The following is an 18,475-nucleotide window of genomic DNA, read 5'->3' as shown; positions in this document are numbered from 1 at the left end:
AGCAGGGGTGAAAGCACATCAAAGGTCATGATGAGGGACGCCTTGGGTGGCTCAGTGGTTAAGTGCCTGCCTTCAGCTCAGGGTGTGATCCCAGGGTCCCAGGATCGAGTCCTGCATTGGGCTCCCTGCGTGGAGCCTGCTTCTCCCTCTGCCTGTGTCTCTACCCCTGTCCCCCTCCTGCCCCTCCCTCTCTCCCCCCACCCATGTGTCTCTCATGAATAAATCTTTTAAGAAAATAAAAGTCATGATGAGGGCTGCAAGGGAGGGACCTCCTTGCTTAATGGGGATGTAAGTGGAGGCCAGAGCCAGGCTCCTGGCTGAGGGGCTGGAGGGTGGCTGGAGGAGACATCTGTGGCTATTTCCAGTGTCCAAGATGTGTGGGCATGGCCTTCTCTGGTTTCAGTGGTGTCCCTGCAGGTGGGCAAGAGATGGGCTTCCCTTCTGTGCACTGGCCTCCAGGAGGAGGCTTGAGATTGCCTCTGCTTGGGTTGTGGTCATCAAAGGTCTCTTAGCAGGAAATGATGTCTGAGGTGAGAAAAATGCCAGTCCTGAAAGATATGGGTGAAGGGGTCCCAGGTCAATGAAATGGCAGGTGCAAAGGCCCTGAAGTAGCCACGAACCAGGAGACTTTGAGGAACAATCAAGTGGCCAGGGGCTGGAATGGAGGGAGCAAGCAGAGAGAAGGTTGGAAAGGTGCTGAGGCTGGATTAAGTAGGGGCCATGTGGCCATGGTGAGGATTTGGGGATCTCACACTATAAGCAGTGGCATGATTCTTCTCCTACAAGAGGCTCTGGTCTCCGTCTCCAGTCGTCCTGTGCCAGTTCCCCCTCCTCGGACATGTCTGATCCCAGGGTTGGGCTAGTATGGGGGCAGCATATTTACTACCTTGAATGGGCACCTACTACGCACCAGGAATTGTCCTAAACACTTGACTGAAAGTCCTTCATCATAAGTCAAGGCCATTGGTCCATTTGAAAGGGAAGAGACTGAGGCTAAGAGAGGCAAAGGGACTCGCCTCAGGGTTATACAACTGAGTGGAACCCCGATTGCAAGGGGTTCCCACCTCCAAGCCCCTGGCCACACTCTTGAACGGGCTCTCTCGAGCCAGAACCAGCAGAGTGTAGCTCCCAGCCAGGCCAGGCCAGAGACAATGTCATCCTACTCAGCAGTTAAAAGAAAAACAAGAGGGGATCCTTGAGTGGCTCAGTGGTTGAGCATCTGCCTTTGGCTCAGGGCATGATCCCAGAGTCCTGGGATCGGGTCCCACATCGGGCTCCCTGCATGGAGCCTGCTCCTCCCTCTGCCTGTGTCTCTGCCTCTCTCTCTCTCTCTCTCTCTCTCATGAATAAATAAAATCTGTAAAAAGTAAAACAAGAAAGCTGGATTGGTTATCAATATTTAAAAACATAAAATGTAGATATTTCACACAAGAATCCAGATTTCTGGTTTCTCTTATAAAGTCAGTGGGTAAGGGCAGCCGGGGGGGGGGGGTTCAGTCAGTCGAGCATCTGACTCTTGATTTCAGCTCAGGTTGTGATGTTGAGGTTGTGGGATCCAGCCCTGCACTGGGCTCCCTGAGTGGCCATGTGTCTGCTTGAGATTCTCTCTCTCTCTCTGGCCTTTTCCTCACCCCAAATAATCTTAAAAAATAATAATAATAATAATAACCCAACCAGTTAGTGGATCTGGCCGAGCAGGCGGCCTGTGTGCTGCAGAGGGAGAGCCTGGCAGGAGGCAGGGCCAGGGGAGGGGAGAGCTCACAGGAGCAGCCTCCCGGCCTGGGTGCCTACCCTTGGGGGCAGGGCCTTCACCTGGAGCTCAGGGTCCATTTTCAAATGGAGCACAATCAGGCTGGCCATGGCATCTGGGCAGGCTCTTTGCTATTTGGGGCCTCTGTTTCCCCACGTATCCAGGTGTCAGTTGGCTGAAGTTGTCTCACAGCGCTGTCAGCCCTGCTAGGTCTGGGGGCTGAGCCTCAGTTTCTCTCATTTGTGCAGCAGGGGTGATGGTGGAGTTCTAGCTCTAGTTGAAAGGTAACCTTTTAGCTGATACTCACATGGCACCTGTTACATACGAGGAACTTTACTGACCTGGCTTCCCTGAACCCTCACAGCGGCCCTAGAGGGCTCCGGGGATTGCCCCCATTTCTCAGGTGAAGAAACGAGGTGAAGTAAGGGTTGGGACTTGCCTGAGGTCACAGCTCTTGAGCGGCTGGGTTGGGATTGGGACCCTAGGGAGTCAGGCCACACCTGGTGCTCAGTAAGCCTTCAGAAGGACTTGCTAGCGGCCCCATCGTGGGTGAGGGCCGGGGGGAGGGCTCTTTGTGGAGTCCTCAGACCAGGAAAGGCTATGTGGGCCACCTTCTCCTTCACCAGCACCCTCTGCACTTGGCCTCTGCTATGTGGCCTGGAGAAGAGGTAGAGGAAGGAGGTGGGGGACACCTCAGCCCAGAGCCCTGAGCCCCCCATATGCACCACAGGCCTCGACTAGCCCAGGAGGAAGTGGTCTGGTTGGGAGTAGCTGGGGGTGGGCCAGTTGGACAGTGTGGTTCAGAGCCATCCCCACTCTGCTCCTTCTCAGCTGGGTGGCCCCAGGCAAGCAACTCAGTCTTTCTGGGCCTCAGGGTTTTTTGTTTTTCTTTTTTAAGGCAGCAAATAGCTTTAAAGGCCCCCCCTCCTTTTTTAAGATTTTATTTATTCATGAGAGACACACAGAGAGAGGCAGGGACACAGGCAGAGGGAGAAGCAGGGATCCGGCCCCGGACTGAAGGCAGCGCTAAACCGCTGAGCCACCCGGGCTGCCCTGGGCCTCAGTTTCCTCATCTGTAATGCAAGGCTGGTCGTGTGGGAGAGGCTGTGGATACAGGTCTGTGCTGACCGGATGGTGGCGGGGCAGCCTGGGAGCCCCCAGCCCCGCCCTCACAGAGCGCACAGCCCAGCAGGGAGACGGTCTGGGGGACCTGGTTTGTGATGAGGGGCACCCAGGCCTCGGGCCCCTGCGGCTCCCTGGCTGTGTCCAGGAGGCAGAATGGCAGCCTGGGCCCTTCCTGGAGGCTGTGTAGCGGCAGGTGCTGCTGGCAGCCCGGGGGTGGCCAGACCCCCGTCTCCTGGGAGCCCTGGGTGGGGGCTGTTACCCTAAGTGCCTGTCTCGGCTCGCGGTCTGTCTTCGGAGGAGGGGGGCACAGGCACCGCACCTATTTCACAGATGAGGAAACAAAGGCCGGGAGAGGCAGGAGCCCCAACGTGGCCCCTCGGGCCTGAGCCAGGAGCCTGTGCCTCCAAGTGTGGGAAAGAGGAAGCAGAGAGAAAGGGATGTCCGCCGGAGGCCTGGCGGTTTCCTTTCGGAGGCAGGAGGAAGAGGAGGAAGAGGAGGAGGGCCCAGCAGGAAGCGGCCTGGCAGGAGGGGCAGCCTCCTTTGGCTCCGATAGACCGGGGTTGGAGTCCTGCCTCTGCCACCCTCTGAGTGGTATGACCTTGGGAAGGGCACTTTGCCCTCTCACTGTGCCTCGGTTTCCTCAAATATTTCTTAAAAATAGCTGAGTGGTGCCCCTGCTCCCTCTGCTGTGGGGAGCTGAGAGGGGCTGGCCAAGCTGCTGCACCGAAAGCACCAGAGTGTGCCTGGTACATGGTGGGGGTTCAGCAAAGCTCTGCCACTGTGGTTGTCGTCATTTTTATTGTCGACACGACAGGCACTGCCTCTGACACACCCGGTGGAATCACCACATGCCCCGTGGGGGGTAAGTGGGGATGAAGCTACCTCACTGATGAGGAAACAGGCACAGAGAGGTAGAACGACTTGCCCAAGGTCACACAGCTGGGAGCTGGAAGAGCCAGGAACAGCATCCGGCAGGAGCCTGCCAAGGCCAGGAGTTTGTGTTTTGGTCCCCAAACAGGTGAAGTCACGACCCTTTGCTGATAGCCCAGTAGACCTTCAGGGTCCCTGCGGGGAGACAGATGGGAGCACTAGAGGCCAGTGGCACCCTCATCCCACCCTCTCCCATGATAGCTGGAGGCAGAAGGCCCCCACAGTGAGAACAGGGCTCCTGCCCCTGCTCTGCCCTGGGCTGCTTTGTGACCCAGGCTAGTCCTCAGCCCTCTCTGAGCTGTGAAATGGGCAACAAAGGGGCTGGATCTGGGCCTTCCGGGCTTGGTGAGCGGAGGAAGGAAGGGGTGGTGGTGGGCAGGGCTCCCAGGGGGGGCCCCAAGAGCACACACGGCTGCCCCATCGGTCCCTTCCTGGGGTTCTGTGTAAAATCATTTTTGAAAAGTAGTTTGCCGCTCAGAAGAAACCCCTGACCGTGCTGAAACTGTGGGCAGATGCTATCAGGGTGCTTCCTTTAGCTCAAATTCTATGAATCCACACACAAGAAAGTGGCCCTGACTCCAGCAGGGGGAGGGCAGCGAGGATGTTCATTTCTTCTCACCCTCTGCCCCCAGCACCTCCTGCCCCACAGGGCCTCCTGTGTCTGGTCATTGGAGGGACTGGGTGTTGGGACAAGACTGTCGCTGCAGTCTGGGCTGTGAGTTTCGCAGCTGGGGAGAAGGGACAGGTTGAGGTTCACATCTTGGCTCTCATGTCCTGATACAGGACTTTGGGCCGAGAGCTTGGTCCTTCTCAGCCTCAGTTTCCCATTCTGGAAAACATCATGTCAGTATGTTGCCATTTGGGGTGACTGATTAAAAAGCATGCTCAGGAAAGGCAGTGTGTTCCCACTCGAGAGGCTGTGAAGAAGGGACTTCCTGGGGAGGAAGGGGCCACATCCCACAGGGGGGTCGTCAGGTGCCCTCCTAGGGCTGCGGTGGCCTGGCCACCCCACGGCTGCCTGTACTGGGCACCGGCTGACAGCCCTGCACACTCGGCAGGCCGCTGCTGGAAATCCCCCACCCACTTCTTTGTGAATGGAAAAGGAAACCAAAATGCACAAGAAGAGATCTTTGCATTCTGAGCGGCTGGCCCTAAGTGGTGATGGGGGGGGGTAGCTTCCTCCCCCAGGGCAGGAGGGGCCGCCACAGCTTCCCTCTTGGGGCCCCACACCCCTTTTTCCTATCTCCCCTCTGAGCTGGGGAGGAGGCCACTGTTTTCCTCAGGCCATGGACTCCACTGACCCCTCAGCCTCTGGAAACAGTGGGTGACAGCGTACATGGGGGACCATGGAAGCAGTGCCCGCCACCTGGCCTCTGGGTGCTCCCTCCCTTGGGCCAGTGCCTGGGGTCCTCTCCTTACCTGCCAGGCCATGTGGGAAGTCCGCAGCAGCAGCAGCAGCGGAGAAAAACCTCTGCAGGGAACTGCATGGAGCTGAGGGGCCCTGCTTTGTCTCCTCTGAACTCTTCATGTAATCTAGGAAGCTCTAATTTACCAGGAGCTCTTAATTGTTTGAGCTCTTAATTGTTTTTGATTTTGTGTTTTCTGTTAATAAAGTTCATGGCAGGAACTGTAGAGCAGTAACTAGAAACTACCTCCAACCCTCCTGCCCAGAGAGAACCAGCATTTCCATTTTGGTAGGAGTCTGTGTGACCTTTCTTCTTGCATTTCCTTTCTAGCTTTTCCCCCACCTTGAAGTCCCTTCAGCATTTGCTCATTCTTCATTTCTGCGCTTCTCTCTGGAGCCCCTTGTGCACCAGGCACCTGGGGGATGCAGGCAGAAGCCTTAGGACAGCAGCCCCAGCCCTGCTGAGACAACATTCTTCATACTGTTTTGTTACCTGCTTTTTCTCACTTAGAAGGTCTTGGACATTCTTCTGAAATATTTTCCGAGAATGTCTTTTTTTATACTGGCCCCGCAGCATTTCATTTAGAGAGAGAGGCCGCGATGTAGTTAATATTATCAAGTCTCCTAACTCAGTCATTTCTCACTTTCCTGCTCAAATAGATAACCGCGTGACAAGCATCTCATACATAAATCTTGGTGCCCACCTCTCATTTCTAGGCTAACTTCCTAGAAAGGGAAGTGCTGAGTCGAAGGCTTTATGAGTGCTTCTACAGCTCTCTCTCTTTGAGCTTTATTTTTTAAAAATATTTTTTGTTTTGTTTTTTTTTTTTTAAGATTTTTTTAATTTATTGGAGAGAGCACAAGCAGGGGAAAGGGCAGAGGGAGAAGCAGGCTCCCTGCGGGGAGCCTGATGCAGGACTTGATCCTAGAACCCCGGGATCACGACCTGAGCCAAAGGCAGAGGCTCAACCACTGAGCCCCCCAGGTGCCCTCCAAGCTTTGTCGAGATACAATTTACAAGTAGGTAAAATGAACTTAAAGTGTATAGCGGCTTTTGGTATATTTACCGAGTCGCACAATGGTAAGTGCAATATGATTTTAGAACACTTTCATCATCTCAGAAAGAGACCTTGCACTGCTAGCAGTCCCTCCCCACTATCTCCTCCCTCAGCCCCAGGCAGATGCAGATTTGCTTTCTGACTCTATGCATTTGCCTGTTCAGTGCTTTTTGCATAAGTAGGATCAGAGAACATGCCAGTGTTTTGTGACCGGCTTCTCTCACTTGGCATAGTGTCTCCATGGCTCATCTATGTTGTAGCAGGTCTCAGTGCTTGGCTCCTTTTTATGGCTGAATCATATTCTGCTGTGTGGACGGACAGATGACACTCTGTTTATCCATTCATCAGTGAATAGTGTTAAGCTGCTCCCGCTTTCTAGCATACGGCTTGGCTCTCGTGAATACAAGGCTGCTGTGAACATTCACACCTAGCTTTTTGTGCAGACAGTGTTTTCATTTCTCTTGGGTATGTTATCTAGGAGTGGAGTTGCTGGGTTAACATTTTATTGCCAGGCCGTTTTCTGCAGAAGCTGCACCATTTTACGTTCCCACCAGCAGTGTGAGGGCTCCAACTTCTCCACATCCTCGCCAACACTTGTTATCTGTCTTTTTGATTGTAATCATCCTAGTGGGTGTGAAGAGGTATCTCATATGGTTTTGATTTGCATTTCCCTGGTGGCTAATGATGCTGAGCATTTTTTTCATGTTTACCAGCCATTTCTAATGCTTGTGATAGATCCTTTTCAAATAGCCTTCCAGAAAGGTTATACCCACTTATCACCAGAGGTACTGGCACTGGGTATTGTTTTAAAAACATCTGCCAACTTGTAGATGAAGTGGTTATCTTGCCCTTTTTCATTACAGAGGAACTGACCATTTCTCTTTAAAAACCATTGATATAGGGATCCCTGGGTGGCGCAGCGGTTTGGCGCCTGCCTTTGGCCCGGGGCGCGATCCTGGAGACCCGGGATCGAATCCCACATCAGGCTCCCGGTGCATGGAGCCTGCTTCTCCCTCTGCCTATGTCTCTGCTTCTCTCTCTCTCTCACTGTGTGCCTATCGTAAAATAAATAAAATTTAAAAAAAATTTAAAAAAAAAAAAAAACCATTGATATATAATTCACGTGACATAAAACATTTCACCATGTGAAAGTGCAGTTCATTGGTTTTTAGTATATTCACTGTGTGTGGAACCATCACTACTAATTCCAGAACATTTTCATCACCCCAGAAAGAAATGCATTACCTGTTAGCAGGCAGTCCCAGTTCCCATCCCCATCCTCCCCAGCCCCTGGCAGCCAGTAGTCTATTTCTGTTCTTAAGGATTGTGACCGTTTCTTTTACGTGTCTTGGTCATATACATTTTCTGTGACTTACAGGCCATTTGCAGCACTGCCTGCCTTTTTTCTTGTTGATTTGCAAAAGCTCTTTACATGGATATTAACTCTCTATCACATGTTGCTATATTTCCCTAATTGGCTGTCTGACTTCAATTTCCATCCTGAGGTTCTTCCTCTCTGGAGGCTTTTCAGCCTGGGCAATAAAATACAGTGCCCTTTGCCCGTACGGTTTTGTTCTTTGCTTTTCCTGCTTCAGGACCTGCCCACCCTGGATAACGATTTAGGTTCTGTTCCAGTTTTGTCTTGGTTTTATTACCTGACACTTTTAACTATTTAATCCATCTGGTTTTTATTCCTTTGGCTGGTGTGATTTCCTCTTTTGATGTCTGTGAGATGTTGTGTGTGAAGGCCCATCATGCAGGGAGCACTCACTGACCGTGCGCTCAAGGTGAGGACAGCAGCACGTCTGTCTGTGCGCAGAAGGGCAGGAGACCCTGGTGCCTCCCCGTGTGCTGTGATGGCTGCAGCTGCCATCTGGCCTGCTTCTTGCTCTCGCCCTTGTTTCCATCTGTTTTGAGGCTCAAGCCTTCCTGGCACCCTGGAGGCCTTCATTTCCACCTCCTCTGAATCATCATTCTTCGAAGGCAGGCGGTGGGTCTCGGTGGTGACGGCCCCTCTGCTCTGGTGCGCTCCCCCGCCGACAGAGGTTGTTAGTTTTCAACCACAGCTTTTTCCACCCTCAGCCGGCTTGGCAGCCGCGGGGCCTCAGACCTGCAGCTGAAGCCCTTGTTGCTGGGGTGAGGGGCTTCCCCCAACTGCTCTGGCTTCATAGCAGGGCCCATAGCGGGCACCTCATCCCAGGCCCTGGGGTACGGGACCCCCGGCACCATCCAGGGACCATCCACAGACTCCATGGGCCCATCGGTGGTGGGGGCGGGGGCGGGGGTGTCCACGTCTGCACAGCACACCCTCTGATGCAGCAGGAAGGCCCAGGCGGGCAGTGCCAGCTCTGACACTTGGGTGCACCTGGACACGTGGTATGGCTTCTCGGTGCCATGGCTTCCCCTTCTGTCTTGACTACAGAGGCACTCGTAGCTATAGGGTGTCCCTGGGACTAAGGTGGTCAGGAGAGGTGGCACTATGAAGGGAGGGCATAGCCTGGGGCAAGGTGTGGATGGGGCAGAGTACATTGGCCTTGGGGCTCCGCTGCCATGTGGGGGTAGGGATTCCTGGGGGGGACTCCGGGAGCAGGATGTGGTTGCTTAAGGTGTGGGCTGGTGGCAGCTGGTTTGCAGGAGGCGATGCGTACGTGTGGGGGTATCTGGCTGGGTCCTGACCCCGCTCAGGACCATCTCTGGGCCTGCTGAGCACTCCCAGACGGAGATGCCATTTCCATCCTCAAGAGTGTTCCAGGCTGGCCAGGCCGGAGGTTGAATTGATTGAAGGTAGTTGCTGAACAGCCTGTGCTGTCTGCCAGTTCTTCGCAGCGGCCCGGAGGCTGGTCCTGATTCTGCCCCCCTGACTGCCAGAGGTTTTGGGCCAGGAACCGAGCCCCGCGTGGAGGTGTGCAGGGAGAAAGCCTGGGAGGGTTAGCGCGCTGGCCCCCCTGCCCCTGTAAGGCCCTGTCTCAGGTGGTGCCAGGTGTGGGGACCTTGTCACCCTGCTGGTGGGGGGCAAGATCAACGGGTGAAGGTGCCAACGGGTCGATGAGCAACTTGGTTCATTTGTTCAGTCATGCCCGAGTGAGCGCGGGGTGAGACTTCCAAGAGCGGTCCTTAAGCCGGGCCCCTCACAGGCCACCCTTGGAGTGAAAGCTCACACCCGTCCTCACAAATGGTTCATGCACATTTGGCCGCTCTGCATGAGCCAGGGCACCCGCATCTTGGGGGCATCGAACGAATGCCAGGGAGATCCCAGGCTGGTTCTGTTTGTTGGGGGGCTGTCTTCCTCTGTATGGGGGGTCTCCGTCTCTGGGTGTTTGTCAGAGGGAGGTTGCTCTAGCATCTGAGGAGCTTTGTGTCCCTGTCTCTGTGATTCTGTGTGTAGGTGGAGGGGGTCATCTCCATCTCTGAGAGGGTCTTTGTGACTCTGTCACTGTGAGTCTGACATGCGGGGGACCCTTGCGGGAGTGAAGAGGAGCTCACTGCTGGTGGGACTGTAGACAGGCCCCCAGGCTGTCTGTCCCGGCATTTCTGGTTAATCACCTATATGATAGGCCCCCTGAGGGTCCAAGAGCAGGAGAGGGGGAGGACAGATGATGGGGCTGTGTCTATGCAGGATTCTTTTTTAAGATTTTATTTATTCATCACACACACACACACACACACAGTGTGTGTGTGTGTGCGCGCGCAAGAGAGAGAGAGAGAGAGAGAGAGAGAGAGAGAGGGGCAGAGACACAGGCAGAGGAAGAAGCAGGCTCCATGCAGGGAGCCTGACATGGGACTTGATCCCCGGACTCCAGGATCACACCCTGGGCCGAAGACAGCCACTCAAGTGCTGAGCCACCCAGTGTCCCCCACCTGTAGGATTGTTTTACTTGGGGGTCTGTATCACCATGTCTGTGCCTGCCTTTCTGGGGCTCTGGGAGGATGATGTCTCCGTTTCTGGCACTGGGTGGGGGCTTTTGCTGGCTAGGAAAGGGGGGAAACTGACTTGATCCATGTGGCTTTTCCAGAAGCTTCTCTCACCACTTACCTGTTCCCCAGAGAAGGGGACACAAAGCACAGGGAGCAGACCAAGGGGGAGATCTGGCTTACAGTGAACTGGAGGAGTCTGGGGGACTCCTCTGTACTCAGGCAACACGCGAGTCTGCTTACAGGAGCCCTAGGGGGTAGGTTCCATTATCATCCCTATTTTACAGAGGAGGAAACAAAAGCACAGGACAGTGAAGTGATTTATTCCTGGTCACCCCAGAGAGAAGTGGCTGAAGCAGGCATTTGAAGGGCCTGTGGAGCAGAGGTTGGGGCCCAAGAAAGGAAGTGACCTGTGGTGTCTAGTTCCAACACTTGTTCAGCCCCTGGAACAGGCTTCAGTTCACCCCTAAAGGAGCCAAGGAACATCTGCTTGTGCTTCCCCACATCTATGGGCTGGGGCCCCAGACACCCACCCAGCTACTCAGTCTCTCCTCTGACATACCCCTTCCCAGCACGTCCTCTGGGCCAGACCTGGTGCTGGGCCCCACCTCGGAACGAAGTTTTGGTGCCCTGTCCCCACCCCGAGAGGAACTCCCAGTCAGACGTGGGGGCAGCTGCCTTGTCAGGAAATTATGGCCAGGCCTGATAAGACCCCAGCCGAGGGAGAGGCACAGGAACTGCACTAACCACGGCTGAGTGACCAGAGAAAGCTCCCTGGAGGAGGGGAGGCCCACTCTGGCGACGCCACAGTCTGGATCAGGCACTGTCCCACACACAAAGGCCTGGCACGGGGGAGCCCAGGGTTGGCAGGAACCATCTGGATGGAGGCCTGGTATTGAGGGCTCTGGGGCTAGGCAGACCAGGGTCTGAGCCCCGGCCCTCCACAGCTCCTCTCTGAGGCTGGGGCAAGCTGATCTGTAACCTGGGGTTAACAGTGCTGAGGTGGGGTGTCTTCCTTTCATCCAGTCCTCTCCCCCAGCCAGCTAGAGCCCTGGGAGGCCCAGCTCCTGTCCCTGCATGTCCTCCATTCCCTCTCGCCTCCCCCCTCAGTTGACCGCAGCACCTTGAAGCACCCTATCACTCCCCCATAGCACTCATTTGGGTGGGGCTCTGCACTGGGGCCATACCCTGTGCCCCACTGGCCCCCGGCACTCAGGGATGCCTGGCAAATGGAAAGCTCATAGGAATGAAACTGAGTCGTCCCTTCCCCCCCCCCCCCCCCCCCCCCGACGGTTTCACATAAATCTAGCTCTTAGCAGCTATGGGTCTTGACTCAAGACCTAAGTAAGCGCCACCTCAGGAAGGCCCTCCCTGACCACAGTGTCTAAATACACAGTCACAATCACATAAACTCCTTTACTTCTTTCTCTGCATTTACCAACCTATGAAATAGACTCCGTGGGGGCTTGGTTTGTTCACACAGCAGCCCCAGCACCAAGCCCAATGCTGGCAAATCGTAGGTGCTCAGAGTGGGAGAGGAGAGGAGGTCGGGGAGGGTGGACCAGGAACTGCAGGGTCTTGGGGGCCAGGGGGAAGCCTTGGGCTCCTCCTGGCAGCCAGATGAGGTCCAAAGCAGAGGGATGACAGGAAGACTGGTAGGTGGCAGCTGTTTCAATGCTGCCCCCCTCTTGGGAGGTTCAGGATGTCCCCATTTTCTGGCCCCTCACTCTGTAGGGGGGATTCTCTAGGAGTACCTCTCTGCCCCCAGGGTCTCCGGCGGGCGGAGGGGTGTGTGTGACCTTCCTGCCTAGCACTCCTCTCAGGAGTCACTGGGTTTCAGATCCTGGGGTTCCCTCTCAGAGGCCAGAGGCCAGATGGCTGTAATGTACCCCGTGTTGTGATGAGGCCCCTGGGAGATTTTCTTAACCTTGGCACTGCCTTTGTGAAGTGGGGATTAAACACCAGCCTCCTGGGTGGTTGGAAGGGCATGGAAGGCCCCCCCACTGATCCTCAGGCAGACAGATGGCCCAGAGCAGGGTGGTGAGGGTCTTCCCACCAGAGTACCACCATACTTAGGATTGTCCCTTATACTGGGACAATGACCTTCCTGCTTCCTTGATCCTGGGACTTCCATTCTTCAATATGATCTTTGTGGAATTGGAAAAAAATTTTAAATGGTGGTGGTTTATGAATTCAACAGTCCGGGAGCCACTGGTGGACAGCCCAGGCCCCGGGGCTGGCATGTAACAGGTGCTCGTGAAGGGACATCTGCCAGCATTTCTAGCCACAGCCAACTCCTCTGCCATCTGAGGGATTTGGCTGTACCTTCTGGCCTCTGAGCATTGGCCCCTGCTGTGCTCTTAGCCTCCAGTGCCTTTCCTTCCACCTTTTCCATTTGGGCGGGGGGGGGGGGGGGGGGGGGGGTGGGGTGGGGGGTGGGTTGTTGCTCAGCAAACACTTACATAGTCACTTACTCTGTGCCCTACTGAAGACAAAGATGGAAAGAGAGAAGGGAGGCCTTCCTGAGCTCACGGCGTCGAAGTGGGGAGACAGCTGTACAGGCTGACTGCAGTGGGATGGGGAGACTAACAAGGAGGAAGGCTTCCACAGAGAGGGACCTTTTGCTTCTGAGAAGATTGAATCTTCCTAAGGCCTGTGTTCATCCCCCAGGATCTTTCCATACCCACTGGAAGCATCTCTGTACACTATCACTAGATTCTCATGGGAGGGTAGTGGTATTGTTAGGTCTTAAACAAGTGAAGACAGGTGGGACAGGTATCACTTGTCCATAGATAACAAGGCATAATTGAGAGGCCAGAACTAATCCCCAAACCCGGAATGGGAAGGTTGCTGTGTGGGAATTGTGTGGGTCCTAGAGAGCTTTCTGAGTAAGACACTGGGTAGCTGGAGTCATGGGAACATGTGCTTTTAATAGGTTTCTCTGCTTGGGTATATCCCAGAGCCTTCCATAGATTGTGCATGGGATTCTCCATGCACAGGAGGCCGCCCTGTCTTGGAGAATCCCTCTTTGCATTGACTGCCAGGTAGCTCAGAGACAGATTTGTATGAGTTGTCTCCCTCCTGGCTGGAGATCCCTGACTAAAATCTTTTTTTTTTTTTTTTTGGTGGTTGGGGCAGGAGGAGACAAGTCAGGGTATTATTATTATTATTATTAGGCTGGTGTTTTGATACCCATTGGTAAGACTTGATTGAGCACTTTCCAGTTTCACCCTTAGTTCATTCATCCAGGTAGCATTCATTCAAAGGCTCTGGGTGGGAATGAGGGGACTCAGCCATCCATGACGGGGATCTAGAATTTGCTCTGAGTCTTTTAAGTTTTCAAGCCCTCATCTAATACCACATCCCATCCTCCCTCTATTCCTGGGAGGCCAGCAAGATCTAGTTACAGGAAACTGAGGCTATAGTTAGTGCTATGCCCGAGATCCCAAAGGTACCAAGTGGTGGAGCTAGGACTCTAACTAACCACTTGGAGCTGGGCTCCAGGCCACTGAGATGTTGCCTAGAGGCCATGGGTACTGTGGCAGAACCTAGGTCCTCCTGTGGCTTGGACCTAGACCTCCAACTGTACACTGTATTCTACTTCCTGTCCCACTGCTGTTTTTTGTAGGAGAGGAGTAAGGGCCCAAAAAGCCCTGGGAGAGACAAGACGGCCAGGGGGCTACTGTGGTCTGGGAGATGGTGAGAGGCCTCTCCTCAAGGCTTTCACTGGATAAGGGCTTCCCCTGTGGCCAGGTAGGATGCAGTGGATGGAATAAGGTCATTGTAAGGACTTGCCCTGCCCACACCACTGGGCCCTCCGTGCCAGGCCCTTTGCTATTTGGGTGTGAATTAGGTGCTGCCTTCCCTCCCAGCTTCCCATGGAGGGAGTGATGAGAGTTGGTCTGGCTCAACTAGCAGGTATGCTGCTGTTGAGGTTGAGCTCCCAAGAGCTTCTGATCTGTATATCCAGCTGCCATTTTCACATCTCTGCCTTAGAACAAACCAAACTGACTCCTACAACCTCAAGACCCCATAGGGACTTCTGGGGCCCTACTGTAACCATTTCACTGTGTGCATGAGTCCCATTAGCCTCCTCAGGCACCTGTGTGCTTTCCCACCCCAGGGCCTTTGGAAGGGCCATCCTGGTGCCAGGGAAGCTCAGCTATGCTCTCCTCTTAGCTGAGGTGAGCCCACATTGTTTCTGTGGCCCTTCACTGCTTCCCCCACCTGCTTATCTGGGTGCTTACTGTCTCCTTCATGTTGGGCATCTGTCTCCCTTGTTCTTGCTGGGGTTCCAGCACCTGGAGTTCAGTCCCTCTGCTGTGACAGGCTTCAAGATGCTTGTGAGGACATGGCAGAGTCAGATATAGCCTGTTACCTTGGAAGATGCTGGAAGAGCCATCCCGGCCTAACTGCTCATGGGGAACAGCAGCAAATCACAGGAGTTTCCAGGTGACAGCAGGAGGGAAGACAAGACTGACAGCAAAGGGGGAAGGTCTGGTTCCAGCTGTCACTCTCAAACCCCCCCCCCCCCCCCCCCCCCCCGCCGTTTTGAAGGCCAAAGCCCCATGGGTGGGGTTAAGGAGGCCTGTGGGTTAATGGGGGTCGGGGAATACTTGGTAAACCTGTAGGTAGAGGTAGGGATGTCCATGCCACCCTCTAAAAGTACAAGAGCTGACAAACCTAGAGCCAGAATGGTGCAGTCTTAGAGAAGCACATGGAACTTTCTGCTGGTTTTAATGTCCACTGAATAGACTAATTGTTCTCTTAGGCTCACCCTGCTCTCTGGCTCCTTTATGTTCTTGATCTTTTTAAAACAAACTCAGAAGCACTTGAGACAACTATGTGTTGTCTGCATAGTTATATTGAAATACATTTTAATATAAATGACACTCTTTTGTTTTTCCCTTAAGTTCATCATGGCACTTATACAAATATACATAGGTAGGTTAGGTTACCTGTGGATTTCACTGCAGGATGGGCTGAAAGAAGGCAGATGTGTATCCAGTCCCTGGGCCATTTTGAGGGGAAGCTGTAGTAATGCAACACAGTGGACCCCAGGCTTTACCCACCTTGGGTGGCCTCATACCCCAGCTTAAAAATTTAATAGCTGTTTGTCAGGCCTCCCCCCCCCCCCCCCCATTTGCAGTAGCTCACCCAGGCACCATAGCAACTGTGGGAGGAGACAGCAACTATTAAATATCTCTGCTTTACAGATGATAAAACTCCTTCAGCTCAGGGTGTGATCCCAGAGTTCTGGGATCGAGTCCCAAGTTGGATTCCCCACAGGGAGCCTGCTTCTCAGCCTCTCTGTGTTTCTCATGAACTAATAAATATAGGTGATAAAACTGATGGGTAGGTGAACCTGCTTGGCCAGGGTTCTGTAAGAAGTGGCAGGGACAGGACTAAACACTAACATCTAGAGGGGTAAGAGAAGTATAAAGCCTTAAAGTCCGCTATAGAAGTGCGAGCCCTCCTGTGGAGACAGTATCAGAGCTGACCTGCATCTTTGCCTTTGAGCTTTCTAGCACCCAGGGTGAAGAAAGAAATGGGTTATTCCTCCTGGAGCCACAGTGGCCATAGGAAAGCAGCTAGCTTTGTGGATGCTGGGAGCTGAAACTTACTCCCAGGATGGGATGTAGTGAGTGACATGCTACTGTTTATACCACATTATCTGGAGTGGTTTGGCCATTTCAGTCTCCCAAGTGTGACTCAGCAGGTGGGGTAGAGGGCATGCTAGAGAGGGGAACTTGAAGCCCCCTAATGTTCCTGTAGCTGTTGAAACAGCCCCTGGGTTTGCGCTCAGCTCACCATCTCAGCTCTGTCCCGTATCACACCTCTCAACAGGGAAGGAATCCACTGGTCCTTCCATACATGGCCAGTGCTCTCAAATCCTGCTCTAGACTATCCAGCTAGAGCTGTGGCCACAGGCAGGGTTTATCCTGCCCCATGCTTACCCACCACTGCAGTCTGAGCAGAGCCTCTGGCCCCTCTCCACCATCAGGCAGCACAGTTGTATGATAATTTAGCTGTGTGGCAATGGGGGAGACAACTGGGCTGGCTGGGAGCAACTGTCCCCCAGGCTGCCTGGGAGGAGTCAGGAAGAATCTGTGTCATCTTAGCCAGGGAGCAGATGGGAGCCAGCATCTGTGCAGCCAGGGGTGGCTGTGGGGGAGGTGGGGGAATCCTCTTCACCACTGCCTGCCAGGTCAGCAGTTCCTCAGCTGCTGGGGATAGAGCTGGCATGGAGGCCCCACATTCAGAGTGAAACCAGTGGCTTTGCTGGTTAATCTCAGCATTCACCCTGGGGCTAGGGCCCAGAGCGGAACTGAAAGGGAGACTAGGTCTGTTCCTCCTTGGCCTGGCCTACTTCCTCCCAGTGATCCTGAGGGCCCAGGGCCAGTGGGGAGACTTGAGGCCAGGCAGAGCCAACTTCAAAAGTAGGAGAAGGAGGGATCCCTGGGTGGTGCAGCAGTTTGGCGCCTGCCTTTGGCCCAGGGCGCGATCCTGGAGACCCGGGATGGAGTCCCACGTCAGGCTCCCGGTGCATGGAGCCTGCTTCTCCCTCTGCCTGTGTCTCTGCCTCTCTCTCTCTCTCTGTGTGACTATCATAAATAAATATTAAAAAAAAAAAGTAGGAGAAGGAAAGAAACAGCTCTCGTACCTTACCCATTTTGCAGAAAGGAAACGGAGGCTCTGAGAGGCTGGCTGGCTGTGAAAGCTGCCAGCCATATGCACTCCAGCACACCCAGGGCCCATGCCAGTACTGCACGAGACTCCTGTGCTCCCCACATTGCCCAGACTCCAAGGCTGAGACACTGGGATCTAGGGGCCATCTAAGAGAAACCTGAAAGATAAAACCCCCTGGCTAGTGCTGGTCACTTAGGGCTGGGACTGGCCACCTCTCTGAGCTTGCTCCTTCCTTTATAAGATGTAAGATGAGGCAGTCCACCATGGTATATATGTCAGGGATTCCTAGAGTTGTTATTCCCTTCAGATTGGTGGCAGCAGGTGCCTGGACTGAGAAGAGCCCCAGTTTGGCCAACCCTCTCCTGCCCTTCTGCTCCTTACCTTACTGTTCACCAGCCCTCCTGTGGATGTGGAGTGGCTGACGCCAGGTGGCCTAGCCCTGGTGCCTCCATGTCCCAAGCAGTTACACACATGGCTTTGGGGATGGATTCTTGTATTACTTTTTGACAAGGCAGCTTCTGCCCAAGATGTGGTCAGAGTCCTTCAAAGCCACAGTGCCAGGAACTAGACTTTGGGCCTGGCTTGTTTCCATTTCCTTGCCCCTGCTGGGCATTGGCTTGGTAGGGCTGGTCCTTCCCAGATGGGCCTAGCTGTCTCCAGGCCCTTGGGAAGAGAAGTACTGGAGAGAGGGCATCCAGTTGAGCCTCTCTGTCCATTCCCCCATCATCTCTGGCTCCTTCCTCCATTCTTATCTCCTTCTGGCCCCTGCTCAAAGCAGCCATTGATCATCTCATGACCCCAGAGAAATAATCTTGGCAGTCTTATCACAAGAGGAAGAGGAAGAGATGGGGGAGGGGACAAGGAGGGAAGACCTCTTTTTTGAGAAACTGCTGCCCCAGAGATGCTGGCTCCTGTGTTCTAGGATACCCCAGAGCTTCCTGCTCCTTGGGAACAGGCATCTGCAAGGCCAGCCCCTGCCTTCAGCCAGGTTCAGTCAAGACCCAGAAGAGGAACTCACTGGCAAAACATAGGAGACCACCTTCCATGCACTCTGAACCCTGTCCTGTGTATGCTGGATGTCATGGGAGACCCCTGGGCCCAAGATTTTGTGTAGGTTTCCAGCTGGTTCTGAGGCCAGCCATACCAGGCTTTGCCCCTTTCGGGATATTGGCAGAAGCCCCAAGAGCCTGTGGCTAAGCTACTCTGCGAACCCCGCCCTGCAGCCAAATCCACCCTTCCTTGTCCTCAGACTTGAAGACAGGTTAGGTTGGCAGTTTGAGGTTCTAGGCTATAGGCTAGAGGTTCTAGGTTGTAGGAGGGAGGTGGAAACTCCATCTACCCTCCCTTAGGCAAAGGAGTTCACCTCGAAGACCTGAGTTTCTTCTCTAAGATGTGATGAGAGTATGTTTCCTATGGCCTGCACTAATGGGGAACTGATGAGGGTCGGCAGAGGGACCAGAGGTACGACAAAGGCCTTGGGTCCCCCAGCACCACAGAGGGAAATGTGACTTCGAACGGATACCCTCATGTCCACTCTCTGGGCTTTTTTTGATGAGGTCAGCAGCCATTGTGATGTGGCTGGGCTGCGGGGACATCTCTGCTCCA

The 18,475-nt window shown here is 54.1% G+C and overlaps 1 protein-coding gene across 2 annotated transcripts in view; it reads left to right on the top strand.

Annotated features, from left to right (window-relative positions):
- SH2B3 (SH2B adaptor protein 3) overlaps nucleotides 1–18,475 on the top strand; it is a 39,568-nt gene that overhangs the window by 16,197 nt on the left and 4,896 nt on the right. The gene's annotated exons all lie outside the window — the stretch shown is intronic.

The sequence above is a fragment of the Vulpes lagopus genome, chromosome 14 (genome assembly GCF_018345385.1).
Source record: "Vulpes lagopus strain Blue_001 chromosome 14, ASM1834538v1, whole genome shotgun sequence".
Taxonomy (NCBI): Eukaryota; Metazoa; Chordata; class Mammalia; order Carnivora; family Canidae; genus Vulpes; species Vulpes lagopus.
Note: the sequence above shows the minus strand (reverse complement) of the source record. Positions and strands in the feature narration are given on the sequence as shown.